The sequence below is a fragment of the Chenopodium album genome, chromosome 13 (genome assembly GCF_948465745.1).
Source record: "Chenopodium album chromosome 13, dcCheAlbu1.1, whole genome shotgun sequence".
Lineage (NCBI taxonomy): Eukaryota > Viridiplantae > Streptophyta > Magnoliopsida > Caryophyllales > Amaranthaceae > Chenopodium > Chenopodium album.
The window spans coordinates 23646969-23652922 of NC_137846.1; positions in this window are offsets into that span (position 1 = coordinate 23646969).

The window sequence follows — 5954 nt, forward strand, 5'->3', positions numbered from 1 at the left end:
GTTTATATTAGATATGGCTTTGGTTAGCTCTCAAGGCATACACTCATCTATTACTTCACACCTTTGAAACATTCACAGTAAATTTGAAGCTAACAAATTGGGATAGCAAAAGGTAAGAATTCCCTAAATTTGTAGCTTTGTCAATCAATTATTAATTGCTAATCAACCATGCATTTAATAAAGCATCACATCAAAATAAAAAGTAATTCCCATAGATCCCCATAGCTTAGAAATAAATTATTGGAATTAATTTGCTTGGATTTTGGCTATTGAAATAGTGATGTGAAATGGAAGATTTTGGAAAATAAAATGGATTTATTTATTAATAATATAAATAATTTTAACAAAGAAATAAATAAGATTTTTATTAATTAAAATAAACTGGAATTACCAAAATAATATTGAGTTCTAGAAGCTTATGTACTACATAAGCTCACTAACTCAATGTGGTCATGCCACTTATTAATTTAAAACTGAAATAATAATAACTGTAATTAAAACTGAAAATTCATGACGAGGAAAACTATAAAAATATAATCCTTTTGAATGTTGTATTTCTTGTCTGCCGACTGCTTGTAGCTACCAGGGTCGAACTCAGGATCATCTTCCTCTCCATTGGTTCAGGTGACTCTGGTTTAGGTTCTACTTGTACAAACTCTCCCTCTTCATCAGATGAGATATCTATGACAATCGGAGTTGGAGGTGGATTTGGATTTGATATCTCCATACGTGAACTATCTTCCTCCCCTTGCTCTCCATTCCCTGCTTGGCCATCCTGTGAAGAAGAAGAAGAAGAAGAAGAAGAAGAAGAAGAAGAAGAAGAAGAACTTCCTGACAGATGACTAGGAGAAGGGGGATTTTGCCCCACTGGATTTTCGAAATAATAGTCATGGTATGGAAGGTGAAGTTGTCGACAATGGGCTTTCTCAACCTTAACAAGATAGGAAATTAAAAACCTGTAATCCGGGTACCATTGTCCATAATAGTCCCTATATTTGTAGTAGTTCGGGATGTCCCCTGGTAAATAGAAATCAGAAAATTTTGATTTGACAGCGTAATAAGGGGGCTCATCAGGCAAGCAATGGACAATCATAGCTGAAATACGATCAGGGCTATTAAAAACTCAGTCCCTTAAAACATTGATCCTGTAGGAACAGTAAAAGCGAATCTTTTGAACGTAATCATAGGGATGTTCATTAGGTTTCTTAGTGAGAGTGCCTAGTTCGGTGAATCTGCTAGGAAGATTCGGTATCCTGTAAAGAAAAGACTTAGAAAAGAATTCCCTTTCCTAAAGAAAACAAAATAATACAGGTTTTGCATGAAATAGGTTCAATGTTCAATCAAACAATTTTCTTATTCCTACTCACATAAATACATATCCTCAAGCAATACATTCATGATTAAACATTCATAACCTAAATATTAATGCATACAAGAACATGATTATTTCTAACTTATATGCCCAATTTCTTTCCTACCCATTCTCACCAACATGCTTTTTAAAAGCCATTAACACATAATACTTACCTTAATCCTTGTTTTCCTGCAAAATGAACAAACTAAAAATATTTTTGACTCCTTTTTAATTAAATTTTCGAAATTAAATACGAAAGAAGGAAAAATTTCGGACCATTTAAAATAAAATAAAAAAAAAGTTTCGGCCCTTTTTTTTCTAAAAAAATAAAAAAAATTCGAACCAAATAATAATAAAAAAAAATTGGTTTTAAATTTAATTAATAAATATTTAATATTCCCAAAATAAAATAATTAGAATAAGATAAAATAGAATAAAAATTAATTCTCTAAAAAATTTACCAATAAATAAGTACTTGGCCAAGTTTCCAACTAAAACACTTTAAAACACGTTTTTAGCTTTAGTGGTAATAAAACCTCAACCAAAGCTCACAGATACCACTTTGTAACACCCTAGAAATTCCTTTTCTTTTAAAATACCTGTCTTGCCTTGTTTAAAACTTTAAATAGGAATATCTAAGACATTACCGCCACCGTGAAAATTGCTAAGGCAACTATCAAAGACACACAGCGGAAGACTAACTTCAAAACATTACAAACCAAGTCAACATTGAAAATCAAACAACGAAAGTAAAGTCAAACCAAAGTCAAATGAAGTAAAATAAAAATCAACCTACAACTTGGAACCATTATAGGCCCTTATTAAAACCAAATCAAATTCAAAACCTTTTCGTTAGTCATGCATAATAATAATGTCATAAATAATTAAAGCAATAACACATTCATATACTTATAGAAACTAGCATGATTCGCTCTTCACTCATGCCCATTCATGAATATGCTTCATCACCTGAAAAGCTTATCTCTACTCGTTTCCACTACTCTCCATTAAAAATGGGTCATCATAGGGCCAAGATAAAGACAAGGCCAACAAACACACAAAACACACAATTAGCAAAGCTGAGTACAAAAGCGTAATTAACACACTAGCATATAATTCCCTATCAATACACAACTTACCTCGTTGCACCTGTTTTTCAATCATACAACAATCAATAAAAGTTCTCACTAGACACTACATATTTTATTTAATGTTGACTACGCATCGAATGGGTTTCCCACTCAACCTCCCCCAAATAAATTGAGGTTTCTAACACGGGAGCTAACCGTGCCAGCATTAATAACCACTCATAGGTGGCGGAATTCCTGCGCATAATAATAAAAAAAAGGAATATACAACGTATTGTACTCCAGTAGAAGTTATGATCAAATATAAAGTCACATAACTCCCTCCATATGTTCATACTCAAGGTATATACGTTCCAAGAGTTTTGGTGTGTAATCTCTTTCACTTTACGTTATTTATAGATTATTAAACTTGGTGATGACTCTCAAACCATAATCATTCAATCAACGATAATTATTCAGTCAATCAAATATACCAATTTAATTATTGAATAATTAGTGACCACATAATATTTAATGTTGAATCCTTTTTAATTCTACCTCGGTGCCAATGACACCTTAAACACATAAAGCGCCACAAATCCTATCCCTCGGTGTTAAAAACACCTTAAGTGCACTAAGGCACCAACATACAATTTATTCCTCTTGTACATATACACTTATATAGCTCTTTCCTCATGCTTAAAGCATCAATAAAAATTATATGGACCATAATAAAATTCATTTTCAATATTCCAAACCAAATTAAACATTTAGTTTAATTAAACATGCTCTCTAACACGCCACAAATAAATATGTGGTTCATAAATAATGTTCCAATATTATTAGTTTCCATTCAATAGTCCATCACAAATAAATCATGCTTCATAATCCAATCACCAATAACACCCAAAGTATAAATTTCCAATCCAAACCTAGCATGATACTACTTGTAATCAATCAGACACATTTAACATGCTACTACATTGATATAATTATGCTAAGTACGCGAACGTACCTTATATACGATCCTAAAATCGCCACGACTAATAAAAATTGCTCACTTCAAAGTCTCCTACAATTTAAAATCATAGAAGAGTATTAAAATCCTTTCTACACAAATTTCCAGCAATATATACTATTATTAGAACCCTCATAATTTAATTAAAATAAGCAGAAATTATATTTAAAACATCATACTTTAATCCCAATTAATGGGTAATTAAAATTCCTTGAAGAAACTTGATTTTAAATGCTCTGCCAAAAATTCCAGCACTATATTTTAATTAAAACTTGCTGTAATTAAGCCTTAAAACACTTTAATCAAAGGTTTAACCCATTATACATCATAACCTTTCAATAATTCATAAATCAAGGACCTAGGGTTTCAAAAATTGGGGCTTTTTAATTAAAAACATAATCTGAAAATTAATTAACATAATACTCATAATCAAGCATCAAAAATCAAGTCCCAAACCTCATAATTAACAATTAGATTTAGGAATAAATAAGTTTTTAACATTAAAGATTAATTTCTTTTTTTTTCGAACCATGGCAGCCGACAGCCACCTGGCTGCTGCCGGCGCTGGTGGCTGCCTGCTGCCGGCTGCTGGTGCTTGGCGGCCACTGCTGCTGGTGGTCGGCCGGTGGTTGTGAAGGGGGAGCCAAAAAAAGAAAAAAGGGGAAGGGAAAAAGAGAAAGAAAAAGAAAGAAAAATAAGGAGAAAGAAGAGAGAAGTTTACCTTGGGTTTTCTCCACTCTGGGCAAAGTTTGATTTGCCTCATATATGGGATATTTATACCCCTTCTCTAAGACCCTTCTCCCTAAACTTTCCTCTTTTAATTTTCCTAATCCCATCCCTAATAAAACTTTACTAAAATAAAACTTTCCTTAAATTAAACCCTAACTTAATTAAATTAATTAATTAAATAAACTTTCCTTTTATAAATATTTTCAAACTTATTAAAATAAATAATTAAAATACTTTAAATAAAACATTTCAATTTAATTTAATACTTCTAAAAATACTTATTTTAATTAAAATACGTATAAAAATACGAGGTATTACAGACATAGAAATCGCCCATAATTGATAAGAACGCAAGGCTGAACCCATTCTTACAAGTCATAAATAAAATAAAAAACTTATTATCACCTTGCGTTATTCATCAACAAAACAATTGCTTAGGTGGAAAAGTAACAAGTGCACACTTGCATGTGGACGATCAACATAACAAAGGAACTTACTGCACTAGATGGCATCAAGTGTGCTAGAAGCAATGGAGAGCCAATAGCCTTCCTTATGTATTGTTTGTGGATTACAAAGAAAAAGCATTATTTATGGATTTTGCAGTTTCACATGTTCAGTGCAGGTGTTAAACTGTGAGGGCTACCACAAACACCCCAAAAAAAAAAAATAGAAATATCTTTTAAGCCCTTAATTAATACCTATGGCTGTATTATTAGGGGAACTTATATAGTAACTAGGTTTGCAAACATTTGTAGATCAATGTGAGTGCATACTCTGTAGTGTTTGTACAAAGAGCAATTATTCATAAATTGCATTTGCAGGTTCAAGTGTTCAATTGGCAAAGGAGCATTACCTGAGAACTTACAACCTGCTTTAAGGTTGGTGCATCTTTGTTTGATGATGGATTGATGTAAACTTTCATAACATCAGTAGGTTCAAGACTTGCTTTTTTTCTACAACTTCTGGATTCGGTTGACAACCTAAAAATAATTTGGATAACAAACCTTTAATGAGGATCATAAGAACTTAATAATGAGGAACAATGTTGTATAACTTTTTCTAGGCCCCTACATTCAAAAAATCCATTACTCCCAGTCAACTTAAATTGTGAAGTAGCCAACCTAAAATGCTAGTACAGATAACATACAGACATAGTATAACAAATTTTTTAACTTTTATTTCTTAAATATATAAGGGGCCTCTGAATATGTGGACAAGAGACATACGAGCAAGTAATATCATTTTAAAATCCTAATGTGAGATGATAGATTATGAAGCAAAAACATGTTTATATCCCACTGAAAGAAATTCCAACATTCGAGAAAGATTTCCAGCATACCTCACGAGCAACTCCAGCCTCGAACAAAGATTCATCAGGATGTAGGTCAAGTATGACCAAGACATTGTAGGGTTTTAGGTACTTTAATGCGGAATTTCACGAATCATATTTGTTCGCACCTAAACAGGATCTACAAGCATAACACATAAAGAATCACATAATACATACCTTTGACGCATGATTTCCACAAGCGATTGACTGTCAATTAGGGAGATAATAGAGCCCCAAGCGTTGCTCCTCTACTTAGTTCATGGGATAGGATTGAACCTCTACTACTACTAGGTAGTTGGGCACGAACACTTCGAACCACCTTTTATAGAGAGGGGAGGAGAAAACCGACCACGAACACCACCACACCATCATCGTGCGCCACCTTGAACTAGGGGGCCGTACGGTTGTACGAACGGGAGGAAGGGAGTAAGGAGAGAGATTGTGTGAGGCTAGGGT